The 21533-nt window shown below is 39.3% G+C and overlaps 3 non-coding genes across 3 annotated transcripts; 1 reads left to right on the top strand and 2 right to left on the bottom strand.

Moving 5' to 3' along the window:
• Window positions 1-220: 220 nt before the first annotated feature.
• On the bottom strand, window positions 221-292 carry trnat-cgu (transfer RNA threonine (anticodon CGU)). The gene has a single exon. It is a non-coding gene; the product is annotated as a tRNA-Thr (tRNA).
• Window positions 293-5908: 5616 nt separating this feature from the next.
• On the bottom strand, window positions 5909-5990 carry trnas-gcu (transfer RNA serine (anticodon GCU)). The gene has a single exon. It is a non-coding gene; the product is annotated as a tRNA-Ser (tRNA).
• A 5674-nt stretch (window positions 5991-11664) lies between these two features.
• On the top strand, window positions 11665-11737 carry trnar-ucg (transfer RNA arginine (anticodon UCG)). The gene has a single exon. It is a non-coding gene; the product is annotated as a tRNA-Arg (tRNA).
• Window positions 11738-21533: the final 9796 nt, after the last annotated feature.

Below are 21533 nucleotides of genomic sequence, written 5' to 3' on the forward strand. Positions count from 1 at the left end.
GACCATGGAGTGGGGGGCTGTACCAAGCGCACGTTCCTTCCCAATGCTGAGGTGATCATTCGGAAGATGGGTGTGAAGAGAAACAAGCTTTGTCGACTAAAAAACAAGGCAGGATATGCAAGAATACTAATCACTGGCGACAGTTACGCTCTCTTACTATTCAGACTCCTACATTGCGAGTTTTTTGAAGACTTTGAAACTAAAGGAAAACAAATGAAACAGGCACAGGTGGGGTTTGAACCCACGATTTTCGGTTTACGAGACCGACGCCTTACCACTTGGCCACCGCGCCTTCAAACAACATAGGAATAATGTTGTTCAAATTATTTTTTTTCTGAATCTGGTTTACATCGCCTGGAGGCAGCAACAACAATAAAAGGGATACTTAACAAGGAGATACGCTGTAGCAGTGCGACTCCAACAGATGCTCCTGAAGAGACTGGAGGTTTAAGCCAGCTCCTTAGAGCGCTTGGCCGCGTTACTCTCAACAGCGGCTCTTCAGCTCTTGTTGTTTGACCCAGTGGTTTTATAACGCGTGGAAACGACCGCAACTTCTTTTTCTGAGATGCTTTCTCTCACGTGGTGAAATCTCGACCTCTTTGGCATCTCTGGCTATAGTTCTTCAGTAAAGCAGGCTTTCACACCTCTGCTTATAGTACCCTTGAAGTCATTTTATTTTTACAGGAAGACGCATTCCCTAACGATCTCTCCTGTTTTAGAAATGCTTCATAAGGCGTGTTTGATTCAACGGACAAACAGTATACTAATTGTACAATGCAGATCTATGGGGCATTCGTACTGGATTTGACTGGGATTCTGAAATACTTCTTGCAAAGGTATTCATACTTTCTTGAACCTAGAATAAAAACACAGACCTGAAACTCCTTAGCTTCCAATCTCTGATGTTGCTCTCCTTAAACTCGGACGTGATGTTCTGCAGACGTGTGCATAATGTCCTGTTTTCTTACAGTGTAGACATTTTGCTGTTCACGCTCCGCATTCATCTGCTTTGTGCGTTGTTAGTCCGCACCTGTAACATGTAATGTCAGCCGTCCCCTGTTCTTCTATATCTCTAGCATGACTGCGTCCTGCTGCTCGGCTTTTGTTTGTAAAGTTTGAGCGAGCACCCCGTTCAGTGTCACTTTGTCACTGTGGTCAGAAAGCATTCTTGATTCTGCTTGAGCTGCTTCATGAATTCTAGCGACTTTAAGAGCTCTTTCTAAAGTCAGCCCTTCCTCCTGCAGCTCCGAGGTTCAGTAGAAGCGGTGGAAAAAGATGGGCATAAGCAAAGCTTCTCGGCGCGGCTGCCATACCCAGTGGGCATTGATTCGTCGAATATACGTATATTTACGGCGAAAATACGGCTATACGTATATATACGTCGCCTCGACGTATAATCAACGTCGAATTGCAACCGTAAAATCGACGACATGAATAAACGCATATATAACGTCGAAAACACATCTAACACAGTGCCTGAGGCTTTTTACTGTATGTATCGTGTGTGCCGCAACTAAGAGTATACGGCACTCTGCACAGTGTACGAAGTAAATTATTTTCGCAGTAATTAATTTATTATATTTACTATATTTATTATACACGTGTAAATTAATTACTGCGACACGATACATACAGTAAAAAGCCTCAGGCACTGTGTTAGATGTGTTTTCGACGTTATATATGCGTTTATTCATGTCGTCGATTTTACGGTTGCAATTCGACGTTGATTATACGTCGAGGCGACGTATATATACGTATAGCCGTATTTTCGCCGTAAATATACGTATATTCGACGAATCAATGCCCACAGCTTGGCATACAAGGGTTTTGCTGAGGGGGTCTTGCCACCTGCCCGAAAAAAACAGTAAAATGTTTGAGTGCCTATAGAGTTTCTATTTTTATTTTCTTGAGAAAAGTTGATACCATTTCCTGGACACCCCGTCCCCCATCAGTGCGCGGTGCCCGGGGAAAAATCTGTAGGGGGGCGTCTGAAATTCTGAGGGGGGGTGATATTTCGGTTGAAACGGAGCTGTACGGTGCAGCTACCCAAATGAAATCTCGTAGCTATGCCATTGATTAGTGCTTCATGATAGAAGATAACGACTAACAATGTGGTATTTGCGATGAAGTTCAGTTTCACATTTTTCGTCACTCTCACGGTTTGTATTGCCTGGAGCGAAAAGTACCATAAGCGTTCATTTTTGCAGCTACATGGACGTTCTGAATCGTTAAGAAAAAAATGTTGTAAAACCAACAGAAAGCACAGACTGCTATAACTAGTCCTAGTTATATAACGATTTTAAGTATAATGATAAACTACTGCAAGGAATCGGTCCACATGAGCAAACAGGATCATAATGTTGACACTCAATAACAACACTGATATGTGCAGTTCCTGGACGGATAGCCCTCCTGCCCATCAAACAGACTGAGTGACTGTTCGTGTCATTTAGTGTTGTCTGACCATTGACAAAGTACAACTATTTTTTTAGGACGCAAATTAAGTTAGGTAAATCTTTTTGCCCAAAACTGAAGGGGCGACATTCCTCCCTCCCCCCGTGATGCCAGGCCTGTACCCATCCTATTCCATAATGTCATTATATATAATACCATACAACAGTGACCGATCCTTACTAACTGCATGCGTTAAAATTGCACATCAGCTCATAGCAGGGGGCACATAGCCGCGATGTATTATCAATGTTAAATTTCAACCATAATATCGACAACATTAATAAACGCATACGTTGAGAAAATATCGAACCCAGCATATTTTCCGGTTATATACCACAATGCATTGCTAATATTCGTTGGTCACCATTTTGGACACGTTTTTCAAACGTAGAAGTATATCCGCAAATATCTCAGCAATCCTCTTTTGACGAGTAAGTATGAACAATAATAATAGTATCTGAATACATACAGATCTTTCTTAATATTATTTTGATTAAAATAGTACGTGAATAAGCAAAAAATGGCACATAAAAATAGTGTGAATGGGGAAGATGACACAAAATCGTTTTGCCGTTTCTCTATTCTTATTCTATGTTGTACTTTCAAACTTTGGGTACTCTTTAATTAGGACAGACTTTATTGCTCAACTGCTATGATGCAAGCCAAATTTTATACATTTATTTCAGCTTTGAGCTTAGTAAACCGTTCATTTTTTAGATTATACTAAAGAAGATATTAATCATCATTTATTTGGGAAGTAATATTATATAATTTTCTCCTAGCTGCGGTGCTGAAGTCCCACCCTACATCGACAGAAAAAGAAATAAAGGAGCACGCAATGTGTTACTTGAAAAATGCATATGCAAGGCAGGGGGCCAGGAGATCTGGACACTGAAAATAATAGGTTTTTGGTTCTAACTGTTAGGACAATTAGACAGGGTTTGCAAATACATTGCAAATATTTGTAATATTTGCATTGCATTGTAATATTTTTTTTCTTGGAAATATAGAAGTTGTACATTTTAAAATGTATATTTGAATCAAAATGTGGTTTTGAGTTAGTGTGTTAATGTAATTAGTTTGTGTTTGTCATTACTATACTGTATATTGCCATGTTACCAGAATTTGTAGCTGAAGTTTAAGACTAGTTGTGTTTTTTATGATTATTGCCCATATGTTGATTGTTGATTGATTGTATACAATGTATAATTTGAAATACATATGTTTCAGGTGTGAATGTGTATTTTCAGAATACATTTCTAAACCTAATCATTGGCTTGGTTTACTAGTTTCTACACCTATAAAACCTATCTTTGATGTATAATAGACCTCTACCTATATACGTATAATAGACCTCTAATGTTATCCGTATAATAGACCTCTTACCATATACGTATAATAGACGTCTAAAGTTATCCGTATAATAGACCTCTAACCATATACGTATAATAGACGTCTAAAGTTATCCGTATAATAGACCTCTAACCATATACGTATAATAGTCCTCTAAAGTTATCCGGAACTCCAACCATATATGTATAATAGTCCTCTAAATTTATCCGTATAATAGAACTCCAACCATTTATGTATAATGAACGTCTAAACATAGACGTATAATTGACGTATATTAGAATTTCATTCTAGACGAATTGCAGACCACATTTAGACGTCTAAGGTATGCGTTTAATAGACGTATATTATACGTCTTTTGCCCACTGGGAAGGTTGTGTAGGACCGCACACACTACGATGTCAGTGTTGAATAGCGTGGTTTAAAAGCTTTTTCACTAACCAGTAAGGAGTAGAAACCTAAAGTCTTCTGATCCGTAATCAGACACGTTATCCATTGTGCCATTGGCGTTTGTATTGCATTCCCATCCAGCACCACATTGAGTTCAGAGCCGCTACTATTCATGTGTTTTGTACATGTGTCTAGTTACTACGTCTTTCATTATGTCTGGTTTAAAATAATGTATCTTTAAAACAGACAAAGGGTTTATGAGTCTCCCTGAAATTCACACACGAAGAATAAAAGATATCGCGATGAAAGAGAATACAAAAATGCCGGCGATAGAAAACGGAGCGTCTTAAGTGCGCGCTATCACTGAACTAAGCTCCCGATCGGTAAGTTTGTCGGCGGGTTTTTAATTGTGTTAGGAAGCGCAAACAGTCAACAGTGTACATTTTAAAGGTCTAAGCAAAACAATCAGACTTGAGGATTATTCAGAACAGGAGCCTCTACTTCTTTGTATACTGAGCTTTCGGGTGAACATCAAAGTGAAAGAGAAATTCGCAATTTTCCCTTTTTGATTAAGGAACAAGAAAACACCATCCTTTGAATTGGATTCAAACCAGGGACATAAGAAATACTCGCTGCTTTTTCAACAATCTTAAGAGCTAGCAACTGAGCTATCGAGAGGTCAGAAAATAAACGTTTTGTCACACGCGTTGCCCAATGTAGTGTAGTGTTCCTCTTTATTTAAATCCCAGTTCGACATCAAAATACCCACTCCCATAGTCTCGTTTAGTAGAAGAAATGGACCAGGCTTCTACTCTATAAACGTCCAGAGTTCTTATAAAACATTTAAAGGGATATCAGTGCTGGCGGAAATTGACTCTTTTTCTAGTGGGATCAGGATCACATAAAACCTTTCGTTTGGATTGAGAAGAGGATCATGTTGACACTCAAAACATACTAACCTTTGCTTCTTTCGAGGACGAATGGATTATTGAGCTGCGAACATCAGTTCAAATCAAATCTCTCCAACTGCAGTTGCTTCTTTGAGAGTTTCTTCAAATCTTTCAACTGAACGTCAATATCGAGGGATATTGATGGTAATATCATACGGATTTTGGTTTTCTTTTGATCGAAAATTGTATTAAAATACAAGCCTCTTTCACATTTGTATAATACTTTCCGTTGCATCCTCAGATAAAAATTCTAAATACCACAAAGTTACAATATATGGAATAGCATTTATTTTAAAATGTATTTTAAAATTTGCATTTATTTAGAGCTATATTTAGAGCTTAGTAAAGATAACATTGCTAATATTGATGGAGTAGAAATGTAAGATGAATTGATAGCTTTTTCTGAGCTAAAAAAGTCCTACAACGCCTCCTGTAACAGGTAAGGACTCATAGCAAGACAGTGCTATTGCATTGCGCATTTTGCAGATACGACCAGTTTCTGCTTCTGGTGAGTGCATTTTTTCCAAACTGAAATTAACAAGAACATTTTCAAGATGCGCCATGTCCCTAAATCGTTCATCAGGACTACTATTAATGTCAGGTGAAAGCAGTACAAAGCATAAATTTAACCTATTAAGAGACTATATCTGTCAGCTACTGCTGTAAGCCATATTCAGCCAACGCTAGAAATATTACTACTCTACTACAGTAGATAAAGATAGCAAGTCCAACTTAGAAACGGATCACAAGTCGAAGACATAAACCGACGAGGGTGGGATTTGAACCCACGCGTGCAAAGCACAATGGATTAGCAGTCCATCGCCTTAACCACTCGGCCACCTCGTCTCGCATACCACTTCCCCTTGGGCATGATTTTGCTCGGCGACCAGGCTCAGCGCACATCGACCTCAGATGTCTCAGAGCGGTGTGTCCAAGCGGCTGTATAAGAATAGGTAATAGGTTTATTCCATGCTGAAAAAAAGAAGAAAGAGAACACAATGTTTCGGCCGTGGAGTCTTCTTCATGTGTGAGAGAGACAGGACAGTAGGCAAAGGTAAAGTAGCGGGAGAACAAAGGTTTGAGGGTGGGTACCCACCTGTATAAGAATAGTGTTCTGCCGGTGCTGTGGTAAAGCTGGTTAAAACACCTGTTTCATAAAGAGGAGATCCTGGATCCGAATGCCAGCGGTACCTTTTTTCCTGTCTTGTTTTACAGAACATGTAATTTGGGACACTCAAAGAGGTCTTGATTTGGTTTTATGCGTTTATTAATTTCCTTTGCAGAACAACTTGTTTTTTTTAAATCATATAGCTTGCGAAAGATGAAATGCAAGCAAATTTTTTTGTTCACCAAAAGTATGTACAAGTATGTTGATTGTTGATTGATTGTATACAATGTATAATTTGAAATACATATTTTTCAGGTGTGAATGTGTATTTTCAGAATAAATTTCTAAACCAAATCATTGGGTTGATTTACTAGTTTCTACACCTGTAAAACCTATCTTTGATGTATAATAGACCTCTAAAGTTATCCGTATAATAGACCTCTAAAGTTATCCGGAACTCCTACCATATATGTATAATTGTCTTCTAAATTTATCCGTATAATAGAACTCTAACCATTTACGTATAATGAACATCTAATCATAGACGTATAATTGACGTATAACAATAGACGTATATTAGAATTTCATTCTAGACGAATTGCGGACCACATTTAGACGTTTAAGGTATGCGTTTAATAGACGTATATTATACGTCTTTTGCCCACTGGGTACAACGAAAAAAACACAACAACAATACAATTGTATAACAAAAGAAAGACAGAGACAACAGCCGATGTGCAAAAAACAACAATAGGCAGTGTGCAAAATAACAAAAAGGTAACAGGTTATGTGCAAAAACATGCATCAAAAGAATGAAATAAAGGGATAGAAATGATGGGGAGTGAGCTTTTGACATGTATGGTAGAGGCAGATTTTCAATGTGTGTTTGGGTTTTTGGTAAGAAAGAAGGCACTGTGAGGTTCAGATCATAGGTGAGAGGTGAGGAGAGAGTGAGAGAGGCTGGGAGTTTAATAGTTTGATAGTGCGGGGGTAAAAACTGTTTCTGAGTCTGGTAGTCCGGACCCGAATGCTCCGGTACCGTTTTCCATGTCATGCTAAACGCCACAAATTGTGTTAGTCCAGTAGTATCAATCGTCCTAAAGTTACGGAAAATCGAATGCGACTGGTGTTATCAGCACACATTTTTTCAGAATAGTCGAGCTGTTTAAAACAGCAAATTCACAGCTTCGTGTCTTTTAAGCTTTGTGTTTCACTCTCCAAATAGAGGCACGGGTTCAAATCCCACTCCCGACAATCAGGCGTTTTACCCTCTTTGTAAGTTCGAGCCTCACCTGGAGCAGTATAGCCTGTCTTTAGCTACTGAAAGCAACTGTCGAGTTTAGATACTCTTAGGTATTTGACGGAGATAAATTAACATCAAACGAACAAGGAAAGGTAAAGGTTTACTTCGAGTCACAATCAAAGAAGGCTCCACAGCTGAAACATTGTGTTTCCTTCTCTTTTCAGCATGGAATAAACCTACAGTACCTTATCAGGATGGCCGAGTGGTCTAAGGCGCCAGACTCAAGGACTCCTGTCTTTTCATCGCTTGGGTGTTCTGGGGTGAGTTTCCCGAAAACGATGAATCTTAGAGACGAACGAGCAACTTTACGATGTACGTAGGTAACATACAAGCTACTTTTTCGTGGGTTTCCCAAAACCCCTCTTAATCGATCATTTAACGAGCGAGTATAAAGTACTTCTTTGTTAACCCCGCCCCTGAAGTCGCTTAGCAAAAAGCATCACAAGTCGATTGACAAACAATTGATTGACAATACTTTCATTATATGGTGTAATAAAATAAATGACTGACATGCTGTAAAAGAAAACCAAGTTTAACTGTGTGAACAGTGTATGCGTCCTGCACGACGTCTTTGATTTAAAGCAATATTTTTTGTCACGCTGCCATCGTTAGGAATCACAGTGTTTCAAGAGAAAATACTGTTGTTATTTAAAGTTGTTGGGTGTGTTGGAACTCCTTTTTAATTGGTCTTATTAACATGACATCTGGAAAAATTAACTACTAAGCTTGGCACGTGTCACTCAACAAATACAGGACCTATAATCAAATTTAAAAACAAGTAGGTCTAAGCTTTACCGTCAACAATCAAGACAGAACATAAAACGGCATTCGAACTTAAAATATTGTATGGACCGCGGGTTTCGGTACGGAATGGAACAGGCGTAGGACTCAGGGAATGGGGTTGAACAACACATTTAATAACTCGAATCGGGAAAGGTACACACACAGGGACAGGGGTTACAGCGCTGCACCTACACTAACATACACACACACGAAGGGAAGAGACTGTATCTCAGCCTCCGTCCCACTATATACAGTCCGGTAGTCCCCAGGTGCTGTTCTCAGCCCGCCCTGCGTGGCGCTACATTGTAATACATGTTACATGTTTCACGTTCTTTATGGAATTTAAATACAATTTAAACCCCACCCCAAAAGTACTAAAAGAGGGAGTATTATTAAAACATTTGATTTATGAATATGAAATTTACCCAAGATGACTAATAAATTCATAACTGTATAAATAAATGTTCTTTTTTCGAATTTCCTCTTACATAGTACAACAAAATATCAAAATCCTTAATATAAAATCTTAGTATTCTATATTTCCAGAGAATTCCCATGATGTGAATTGAATGTGCTCTGTCTGGCGATCTCTGTCGCTAAGGTTGGCGCAAGAGGTAGCCAGTTTAAGAAGCACTTAGTGATTAACGAGTGGGTCGGGGAGCACGTAGATTACGAAGGATTATAACGTTCTACTTTAGTTACGATAGGTTTTAGGAAACACTCGTAAATCAACGATCGATCTTAAGAGCGAGTTTACGATGTTCTTAGCGCTACGATGCTTTCGGGAAACTCACCCCCTGGTCTCTGAATAGAAGCGTGGGTTCAAATCTCACTCTTGACAGCCGCTCCCTTTTCCCTCTCTTGCATTTGTCCCGTCTTCTTGTGCTCGCTAACAACGACAGGAAGAGGAAAACGGAGAAACCGATTTGTGGGCACCCGATGTGCAGGGAAATGCTTCGTGAACACTTACACGTTATTAGCAGAAAATCAAATGGGGTTCGATTTCTGCCTTAAAAACTGTTTGGGGTGCCTGTAATCGAGTAAAGATTTACGGCAAGGTATGCATTTAAAGGAGAAAGACCGAAATATAAATCCAGAAGAAGATTTCTTAAAACATATTGCTGTCCGTGCGGTTTCTCCTGTATTTAATTAATTGTGGCATTGTGAAATCAACCTGTAGCCCTACGGAATGCAGAGTGACAACGACAGGAGCAGAGAGGATTATATCAGAGCTCGAACAGAGAGTTCGAAAATATAGGCAGATCGAGTTATAGAACATTTGATTTAAACTTTCCTATCTGCTCGGCCTTACTGAAGTATTTGTAGCTGTATTTCATCTTCTGTCTATTTCTATACTTTACAGTAGATAGTGTTTAGCCAGAGAAGAGAGATACAAGCGCTATACCCCCACAGCAGCCGCCGATTCTGATAACCTTAACTAAAGCAGGAAGATCAGTTTCTGCTCGAGACAGTCGTTTTCTGAACTGTAAATCTCCAACACGGGCTGGAAACGCTGTGTGTCCGGACTCAGTGGTTATATAAGAAAAGACTCAGCGAGCTGCAGGCGCGGCTCATTGCTCTGCGCTCCCCGTGCTGAATGCGCGTGTCCTCCCTCATTCATTACCTTCATACACTCCTCTCAAACCACAGCAAACTCCCGGAATATTTCGGTGAACACATACTTTATTTCCGAGATCACAGGCAGAAACAATAAACACGATGAAAACAGGAAGGTATTATGATCGTAGGGGGAAATGCACACAAATAAATTTCCTAATATCCAATAAAATCTAGTCACGTTCTGATGCTATTCTGATTTATCTGAATAGTTTTGGCAGAGTTGTTACAGCAAAGAGACACATAAACTTTTTTTTATTTCATTCGAGCTGTAGTTTTGATTCAATTTGGAAAAACTGCACTCACCAGAAGCTGAAATAGGTCGTGTTTACATAATGCATAATGTAATAGCAACGTTTGGAGTTTAATCTTGCTACGAGTCCTTTCCTGTTATAGGAGGCGTTTTAGGACTTTTTTAGCTCAGATAAAGCTATCAATTCATCTTACATTTCTACTACATCAGTATTAGCAACGTTATCTTTACCTAGCACTAAATGTAGCTTTAAATAAGAGTACATTTTAAAACATATGTAAAAATAAATGCTATTCCATATATTGTAACTTTGTGGTATTTAGAATGTTTATCTGAGGATGCAAGGGAAAGTATTATACCTTGCGAAACATCCAAGACAAAGGTAAAAGAGGCTCATATTTTAATAAAATTTTCGATCAAAAGAAAACCACAATCTGTATTATATCATCGTCAATATCCCAAGACGTTCAGTTGAAAGATTTGAAGAAACTCTCCAAGAAGCAACTGCAGTAGCAGAGTTTTGTTTTGAACCGATGTTTGCAGCTCAAAAGTCCTCGTAAGAAGCAAAGACAGGGATGTTTTGAGTGTCACCATGATCCTCTTCTCAATCCAAAAGAAAGGTTTTATATGGTACTGATCCCACTAGAAAAAGAGTCAATTTCCACCTGCACTGATGTCCCTCCAAACGTTTTGTAAGACCTCTGGAAGATTATACAGTAGAATCCTGGTCCATTTCTTCTACTAAACGAGACTGTTAGTGAGTATTTTGATGTCGAACTGCGATTTATATAAACAGGAACTCTACACTACATTGGGCTACGCGTATGACAAAACGTGTGCGGTTGGAGTCGACCTTTCGATAGCTCAGTTGCTAGAGCGTAAAACTGTTTAAAAAAGCAGCGGACGATTGTTATGTAGCTGTTTTGAATCCGGCTCGAAGGATGGTGTTTTCTTGTTCCTTAATTAAAAAGTGAAAATAGCGAATTTGTCTTTCACTTTGACGTTCACCGAAAGCTCAGTAAACAGAGAAGCAGAATTCTCTTCACATCTAATTGTCTTGCTTTGGCCTTTAAAATGCGCTCTGTTGACTGTTCACATTTCCTAACACAATTAACCTGCGGAAAAAGTTCACTATCAGGAGTTTAGTTCAGTGGTAGTGCGCTCGTACTATATGAAGCTTCGTTTTCATTCGCCGGCGTCTCCACTCTGGATTCTCTTTAAACGCGATATCTTTCCTTCCTCGTGTGACTTCCTTCGTGTGTGAATTTCAGGGAGACACATAAACCCTTTGTCTGTTTTCAAGAGACATTTTTATAAAACCAGACAAAATGAAAGACGTAGTAATTAGACACACGTAAAAAACACGTGAATCTAATTGAGAAAATGCGGATCTGGACAATGTATTACTAGTAGCGGCTCTGAGCTCACTGTAGTGCAGTTGAGTAAGATGATAGTGGGGCCAGTGGCGCAATGGATAACGCGTCTGACTTCGGCTCAGAAGATTGCAGGTTCGATTCCTGTCTGGCTCGTGAAGGTTTTACACCCGCTACTCAACACTCTTCCTAGTGTGTGCGGTCCTACACAACCTTACTATAGACTGGGTGAGTCTCCTGTTCCATCTCCAGTTCTTTCCGCACATAACGTCTGTTTCATCACCGTTATTGTAGGACCACAGCCACAGATATGAGAAGACATACTGTTCCGAACAACTGTCTTAAATAATCACGTTGAAAAAGTTGAAAATAAGTTTTTTTTTTCTTAAACATAACCTTACATTTGCCTGTAAAGTTCAAACTATTTTCTGTAGCCACAAATCCCCAATATTTCTGCCGTCTCCTGAGAAACACAAGTATAGAGTTAAAACACAATAAATAATGCCACAAATCTATTCAGTTAACACCCAGATGTGACAGAGGTGACTTGCACCCCCTTTAAATATGTATTTCCTAAATTTCAGTTCTCTTCCCTCCCCAAGATACCTGCAAATTCACTATCGCATATTAAAGGCTGTACATGCATTACCTGTAATACAGCTACTAATAAAAATATACATTAAAGTTAATTATTAATAAATAATACTATTATTCATAAAGACGTATTCATAAGATTCATCGTGAATAGTTGCGGTGTCTGGAAAGCAACTGTAGTTAAATATAGAAAAAAGAGTTGTAGTTATTGAGGCAATTTCAGGTAGAATGTAAGAACTAAAGTTAACTAGTCCCACAGTAATGCGGGGGGTCCTATCAATAGAAAAAAAAAATTGTAACACGAAAACACAACAACCACAAAACGAGAAGTCTTCAGGGAACCTAGGTAAATCCCTGTAGAGGACTAACAACTATAAAAACAAACAAACAAATGAAACAACTTCAAAAAATAAAGAAAAAGAACATTAAAAACATATCTGGGAAACAACAAAAACACAGAATCTAACTGCGAGAGCTTTTTCAAGTTTTCGGTACTCCATCGTGCTCCTCTCATCTAAGTAGATATCACTCAGGTCAGTTGGAGGTCCACAGCTGATGGTAACTTAAGTAAGTAGCTGTGTCAGCATGCATGGGCTGCAAAGGAATGAGGAAAGGTTTATTCCATGCTGAAATGAGAAGAAAACATAATGTTTTGGCTGTGGAGCCTTCTTTGGAATAAACCTTTACTTGTTTATTTAGACCAAATCTCCAGCAAATACCTAAAAGCACCTAAGCTCGTCAGTTGCTTTCGGTAGCTTAAGACACAGGCTACACTGCTTCAGGTGAGGTTCGAACTCAAACCCTCGGCATGACTCTGCTGTAGAAGTACCGCACGCTGACCGATTGCACAACTGGAGCTGTGTAACTCCTTCTCCTCATACAGACTTGAGCTGCAGAAACACAGGGCGAAAACTGGGTTTCGGTTGCAGATCCATCTCCACTTGGGGGAAAGGGACAGTAAAATAGCAAGGAAAATACAAGAGAAGAAACTGAAAGAATTGTGCTCACTGCAAACTAGGAAGGAAAGAGGTGGCTGGATACATAAAACAGCTCGGCGGATAATTTGTAACAACATTCTTTGGTGAATGGATTTCTCTTCAAGTTCCGCCGTGCAGTTTGAACGTTTGTTCTCCCAGATCAGTTGGTTATATGAGATCAGCTGATATAAATTAGGACTAATCAGAATCAATACAATTGATGTCTGGCAAAGGCAAATAACCTTTGTACATGATCTGGAATGTGACTGGTTAAATTTCAGCATAGTTACAACTTCCTTTATAAAGGGTGTGCACACTTATACAACCAAGGCATGGAAAGATTTTTTTTTAATTATTGTTCAAAGAAATGTTCCATTTTTTTTTCTTAAATGTTGTTGTTTAAAAGATCTTATTAAATGTGAAAAAATCGGACTGTGAAAAGGTCAAAATGTTAGTGAAAAAATCAGTCATGTGAGGAAAGATGGATTGTGGGAGACCCTTGACTCTCCATGTCATGCTGTATTTCTCTCTCATTCTACTGGGAATGATGGTGCTGTCGCTTCTGGATAAAGTCTGTCAGTGGTCATTCCAGATGGGTCAGGTATGACTGCGCTTTGGCACAAGAAGAGACATGTGACTTGTGAGGACCCTGAGAGTGTCTTTTCTTCTAGAGCTCGGATAGCTCAGTCGGTAGAGCATCAGACTTTTAATCTGAGGGTCCAGGATTCAAGTCGTGCTTTTCTTAAATCTATTGTGAATGTCATTATAAATCGTCTTTTATCTTTCACTTTTCTAGCTGTACTGTGGTTATTTTAAATGTTCATCACTTGTATTTTCTCTAGTGTTTCCTTTCACAAACCGAAATTGTTCAAGGTGATCTTGTCACTCTACTCCAAGTAGATAATCTAAATCAGTGGTTCTCAAACTGTGGTACGCGTACCGGCAGTGGTACGTGGCGTGCCGCCTGGTGGTACGCCAAATGACCCTGGAACTGTGTTGTGTGCGCTGAAAAATCGGGACGGGTTTTCATATTTTGTATTTTAATACGTGTCGAATACGCAGCCTATGTACTACGATACATTGCGTGCTAATACTTCAGTGGACACAAGAGATACTCTGTAATTCTATACCACTCTATAGGAATGCGTGCTACGGATGCAAGTGACCAATTGTATTTAAAAAAAGCTACTGTATCTCCAGCAAATAGGGAGAAAGGAGAATGTGTGTGATTTTGGAACAATGCCAACGTTGTAAACACAGGAATGCATAGAAATACGTGCTACGAACGCAGGTAATCTTGTGAGCACACGAAAGCGTGATACCAGAAAAATATTTAATAACTGTTCTAATTTGAGAAAAATACACCGAGCGTCTCTGTGTTTTGCTCCCATGCGCATGAAATAAAAACTTTAAATAAATACGGAAATAAAAACGGAAACGCGGAAAAATGCAAGCTTGCAGATTGCTAAAGCAGGTAAGCTACACTATTTTGAAGAACCTTATTTACCGTTGGCAAAAGAGCTGACACATATTAAGTGTGGAGAAAAAGCTGCTAAACAGCTCGACCTGCTGCCCCCCTCCCCGTGAAAGACACAGTCATTCATAGAATTATTGAAATGAAGGATTATATCAAACGTACACTGATAGAGCGCGTTAAGATGAGCAGATTTTTTTCACTGCAATTAGATGAGTCTGTAGTCGATTTGGTCAATTTGCTCGTTTACGTTAGATACGAGTTTGAGGGTACGTCCCATGAAGACTTTCTGTTCTGTAAACCGCTACCAACAGGAACTACAGGAGAGCACATATTTCAGCTTCTGAATAAATTTATCGAACAGAATGGCCTCGACTGGATAAAATGCGTCTGAGTTTGTACAGACGGTGCTAGAGCAATGACAAGCCGACATAACGGTGTAGTTGCACGAATTAGAGAGGTTGCTCCAGAAAATAATGTACGCATTACAACATCCACCGCGAGACCTTTGCCGTCAAGAAAATGCCTGACGATTTAATATCTGTTAGACTCGAAAAATTGTATCAAGGCTCGAAAAATTAATTCACCTCTGCTTTGCTCAACTAAACAGGCTCACCCCTCTCACTGAAATGGTGCTTTTTTATTAGTTGTTGTTAATGTTTTTTTTTCCTGTAAAACACTTTGAGAAGCCACCTTTAAAGGCGCTATATCAAATAAAGTTTATTATTATAATATTTATTATATGTGTGTGTGTGTGATTGTGTGCGCACACACACGCTCATGTTGGTCATTGAGAATTTCTGGGGTTCCTATGAGATGATGACTTGTAGGTGGTACTTGGATGCTTTGGTTGGATTAGGGGTGGTATTTGGTCCAAAAAGTTTGAGAACCACTGATCTAAATGAAATCACTGTAGAGTACAGGGCACGCAGTGAGGAGGTCATGCAGTGAGTACTCTTGAATGCAACAAGAGGAAAGGCACACTGCACATCTGCGGAGTATCACGTCCGAGTTTACAGTGACATCAGAGATTGGAAACGATGTAGCTTTTTTATTAAAGGTTCAAGGAAACCTGAATATGTTTGCTAAGGTATTTCAGAATTACAGTCAAATCGAGTAAGATTGCTGCACAGATCTGCAGTCTGCAATTAGAATACTATTTGTGCGTTGTATAAAATACGCCGTTGTAGAATACTATTCGTGCGTTGTATAAAAAACTTTTTTAAAACAGGAGAGATACATTTAGGAATGCGTCTTCCTGTAAAAATAAAATCACTTCAAGGGCACTATAAGCACCGTCTGAAGCCTGCTTCACAAAGGAACTATTTTCAAAGGACCAAAGAAGAAAATATTTCACCAAGTAAGAGGAAGCATCTCAGAAAAAGGAGGTGGGGTTGCTTCTACATACTGTAACACCATAAGGTCAGACTACAAATGCCACTGTACAGAGTAATTTGCCAAGTGGTCTAAGGAGCTGGATGAAAGCTCCAGCCCCTTTGAGGGCATGAGTTGGAATCCCACTGCTGCCAAATATCTCCTTGTTAAGAATCACAGTTTTGTTGTTGTTGCCCCCATGTAATTGAATCAGTTTCAATAGAATTAATTTGAAAAGTAATAATCATATTTGTTCTGTTCCTCTTCTCATTGCAATTTGTACCGAAATATTTATTTCATTTTATTTTAAAAACGTGTTAGCCTTGATTGGAAGGAGGTGGCATTGCAGGCAAGGTAGCCAAATGTTAAGGCTTTTGTCTCGTAAACAGAAAGTCGGAGTTTCAAACCCTGTCCGTGCTCGTTTCACTTATCATGACGTTCCTTTATCTAAGTCTTTAAATGTCTTGCACTGTACGAATCTCTATAATAAGAAGAAAATAACTTCATAATCCTTCTGTTGTCCTACCATAATCTGCACTGCTTTTGAATTGACAATGTTTGTCTCTCTTCACACCCAATTTATAAATGATCGTCTCAGTGTAAAAAGGAACGTGTGTTTGGTACAGCCCCCACTCCATGGTGTGATCACAAACAGATCAGGTGAGCTGTTAGTATAGGTTAGAAGTATCATTCGATGCCCTGAAAAACTGACTTAGGGACGCACAGACTGTGTTTTTTGAACAAGTACACAATAAAATATTTATTGGAACAAATCATTGCCTGCCTTCAAGACTGTCATGCTAAACGCCACGTGTTCATCCGGGTGTCAGTTGTCCTAAAGCTTCAGAAAATTGGACACAATGGGTGCATTCAGCACAGTGCTTTCTAGTACTCGTCAGGATGGCTGAGTCTTGTCTTTCCATGTTGCTTATGTGCCCTGGTCTCTAAGTGGAGGTGGGGGTTCAAATATCACTCCCAATAGCTAGGGTTTTTTTCCCTGTCTTGCACTGTTCCAGTCTACTTGTACTCACTGACAATCACAATAGGAGGAAAATGTAGAAACTGCTTAGCAAGAACATAAAGGACAGGAAAATGCTTCCCAAACACATAAATGTCTTTAGCAGAAAGGAAAATTAGATAGGCTTCGATTTCTGCATTTATATAATCCAATATATAAGCAAACAGCACAAGGGGACTCTTCAGTCTACTCCTGTCCTACAGTAACACTGATTCAAACCAAGGTTGTTGCAGCTTCAAAGCAAAGCTCTTACCATTCTTACCAGCAAGATTTGTTTTTTCAAGGAAGGAAACACTAATGTAAAATTTACTGTAAATAGACAGGAAGTATTCTTAAGTTAAAATTATAATAATAATTGTTAAAATAATCATTTTGTTCTCTCTTGCAGTAACTGATTATAATATTTGTTTGTGGTTTGGTGATTATTGAAAGCAGAACAATTGTCAGTAACGTTTGAAACATACAGGCACGTGTCTCCTGCAGTTACTGAAGAATTTTCAATGTATTTCTCTGTGTCCGCGTGCCTGGTGCATCTTTATTGGACAAAGTCTTTTTCCACTAAAAGAAGGAAAGAAAAATTTGATTATTATTAGTTCATCAGTTGTTTTGATCAAATTATTATAATGCAGTGCCAGGTACAATTAAGGTATATTATGTACATGAACGTCATGTCTGAGACAGTGATGCCAGCTGACTATCGCTGGAGGACAGTTCATCATGAGTGTGTAAGTAAGCATAATGAAGGAGAAGAGATCGGCCTCTGTGATGCAGTGTCCAGTGACACTAACTATCTGTCCTACTGTTCTCTGCTAATGTAGTGGGTGAATGTAAGGTTTCTTTCTTGTAAAATATAATCGAGTGCATTTTTGCTGCTGAAAATGAATCTTGTGCATTTCAATTTTGTGTTCATCTTCCGATATTGTCACCTAATTCTGTATATCATTTCATCAGACTGCTACATTTGTAGGAGCTCAATTGCATTAGATTGCATAGTGATAGTATTTCTTGCTTTTTAAATACTTCAGTGTGGAGTTCTGTGTGGAGGAGTAGAGAACGAGCACGAGTCCCTGAAATAAGCACTTTTAACGGTTTTACACGAATCTTCAGAGTATTGAAGCCAGGAGGATCAGATTCCTGATCCAAGAGGTTAAAATGTGTATCCTGGTTTTATTTCCACCCAGTTCTCAGTTCCATAGGTAGTCTGATTATTTAAATTAACTGTATAACTGTTACAAGACTTCATCTAATTGTAAATTCATAAGACTGTCTGTGAGACACTTGTGAGAGCAGCTGAATCCCAGGGCTGGTGTGGATCACACACAGACAGGTCTTCTGTGTGATCTGAGTCCCACTGCTCAGAGCTACAGACTGGTCAACTGGTCACTATAGTAGTCACAACCATTGGACCATCAGCTACTAATAATCAATATGATGATCAGAGTGTCAATACTGGTGTTTATAAAATAAATACTAAGATCATTCCACACTCACTTGCATTATAAAACACTTAGAAACATGTTTGGAGGCTGACATACAGTAAAGAAAGTAATACAGAAGGGCTGGAGGTCCTGGAAAGGGTTAATAGAAGCTTCTTGCTTCTGACCTGGAACAGAGCCAACAGCTGCCAGATCAGTGACCCCTGAGCCCAGTTCACAGAATGGAGAATTGGGAGCTCTACTGTGTTTCTAAGAGGCTGGGAGGAAGGAGAAAAGGGGGAGATGTGACCTGAGTTCAGGCTGTTCTGTCTGATATTATTCATGTAGCAGCACTGATTGTCTGAATGTCCTCTGGATCTGGACTGTCAGGACAAAGAACAGTATGGAGTTGAGCTTAGATAGATAGACAATACTTTATTAAACCCCGTAGGGAAATTGATGTGTTACAGCAGTCCAGCCCAAGACAAGCAAAACAGACATCAGAATAGTTATAAAACAAAAGACAACAAAATAAATAAAAATAAATAAATAAGTACATACAGTAGGTGTGTGCAAAATGTGCTGATCATAGTCACTGTAAAAACAATAAAATATGTGCAAAATGTGCATAGGTTTATACAGACTGATTGTCCAAAAAGTACAATGGAGTAAACATGCTGTCCATAGAGGAGCAAATGAAGGGCTAACAGTCCTAGCCTAGGGCAGCGTTATACACCCTGACCGCCGCCGGGAGGAAAGACCTGCGGAAACGTTCCCTTGAACACCGTAGCTGGAGCAGCCTGTTGCTAAAAGTGCTCCACTGCCCAGTAACAGTCCCATGAAGCGGATGAGAGGTGTTGTTCATGATGGCTGTGAGCTTGGTCAGCATTCTCCTCTCAGCCACCACCTCCAGGGGGTCAAGGCTCATTCCCAACACAGTGCCAGCCTTCTTTATAAGTTTATTGAGCCTATTTGCATCTTTTGTCATGATGCTGCTGCCCCAGCACACAACAGCGTAGAAGATGGCTGCCGCCACCACTGATTCATAAAAAATGTGTAGCAGTGTTCCACACACACCAAAGGACCTGAGTCTCCTAAGAAAAGAGAGTTGGCTCTGACCTTTCTTGTACAGGGCGTCAGTGTTACCAGACCACTCCAGCTTATCATCCAGGTGTACCCCTAAGTACTTGTAGGAATGTACGCCCTCTATGTCCTCACCTTGGATGGAAACAGGGTTCAGCGGAGACTTATTCCTTTGAAAGTTGAAGATCATTTCTTTGGTCTTGCTGGTGTTAAGCTGGAGATGGTTAAGATGACACCACTCCAGAAAATTGGTAATCAAATTTTGCTTCTGTCTGAGTGTGAGTCTGAGCTGTGAATCTGACTGAGAAGAGAATAATGATTTGTTATTCTGCCTCTGAGGATTTTTCTTCTTTGCCAAGTGGTGTTACATCCCCTTCAGATACTCTGCACAGACTGCCAGAGAGAGATGGACAGATACGAGCACACGCAGCGAGAGAGATATACTTCTTCATTAACTTTGAAGCAAGTGTTCATTTCTTTTCTGGAACAAGTTGTTTCTGAATTTCAAGAAAGTCATACAACTTCTGAAAGATAAAATACAAATCTTGCTTATCCGGACAGAAGAAATATTGCAAAAAAAAAACAACAAATGCCAGTGATTTTTTCTCCTTTTAAAGAAAAGTGGAGAAAAACAACAGCAGTTCATCTCCGTCGGCTTGATTTAGCTTAATACAAGTATTCACTTCTTTTTTTCTGAAAATTACAGCCTGCGAAAGATTAAATACAGTTCTTGGTTATTCTTCGTCAGTGCAGAAGAAATACTGCGGGCTGGCAGGAAAATGCCAGTATTTTATTTCCTTTAACTACAAACGTGAATGGTGAAAAGCAACGGGGGTGTCTCTCTGTGCAGCTGTTAAACAAAGAGCTGGCGATTCAAGCCCACTCAGGGATGCGCTTCAGATTGTTCTGATGTAAACATAATCTCCGTTAACAATTAATGGGATTTCTTCGCAACACGTTAACCCTCTTGAACTTTGCAGGAAATGTGTGTGTTTTACTCGTGTGGAACTACAAGTAAAAAATTAAGTACCTAAGTCAATGTCCAAGAAAACCATTTTCACGTGAGGAATTGTAGCTTTAACTGGCTGTCGGGAGAATTCATTTATACTACGCAAAAATATTTTAAAACTAGATCACAGATTTGTTGGAGAATTTGACAATCCTTGACAATCTGGGTTATGTACCCAGTATGCTTCCGCTGCGCCACTCTGCTGATTCAACGCGACTGCTCTTTCTTTGCTTTCTAAAAGTGCGCCCGAGATGAAATGTCTCAACGGTAAACGCGGACGTCACTTTGAGCACTTGGTCTTTTGTAGTACAAATCATCACACGCTGCTCTACATGGGCGTGTCTTCAGGATCGTTGAGAACCAAAGCTTCCGCTTTCCGAGGCTACTGATTCTTTCGTCGTTAATTCCCAAATCTTCAATGAGAATCAGTGAAATGAAAACCAAACACATGCACACACTCGCGTCCTAGCGTGAAAGAAAAATGATGGAAGCATTTGAGAAATAGCAAGTGATTGCTACCCCCACACAGTTTATAAGACTGAAAATGATGCAGGAAGGACAGCAAAGTTCTAAAAGCATCGGTTGAAAAGCATCTACATAAGATGACAATTTCTCATAAGTAAAATCTTCAGCTTTAAAAGATTGTCATCCATATTTTTTTGTTTTACTCTTTTTCACATAACACGTTTTCGATAAATAAACTGTCTTGTAATGAAGGCTGCATTAGAAAATGCGTATCTAGCTTTGTTCAATTAAATCGGGACATTTGCCAGTCTCAAATTGATCACTCTTTGCAGGAACACTACGGAAACCTGCAGATGTTCGTTGGGAGAAGTGACTCCTGCAAAAAGTGTAAATCGTTGAGAAAAGGACTCCTCTCGCGAATATATTTCCAATTTCTAAAGAGCCGATTTTCTCGATTTTCGCCATTTTTTATTATTTTTTTCCGGTTCAGATATTGATCACGTTCGAAAGATGATTTTCAAAATGGACGTGTTACCTGCAAAG

Source organism: Atractosteus spatula, assembly GCF_055471065.1.
Source record: "Atractosteus spatula isolate fAtrSpa1 chromosome 10 unlocalized genomic scaffold, fAtrSpa1.hap1 SUPER_10_unloc_8, whole genome shotgun sequence".
Lineage (NCBI taxonomy): Eukaryota > Metazoa > Chordata > Actinopteri > Semionotiformes > Lepisosteidae > Atractosteus > Atractosteus spatula.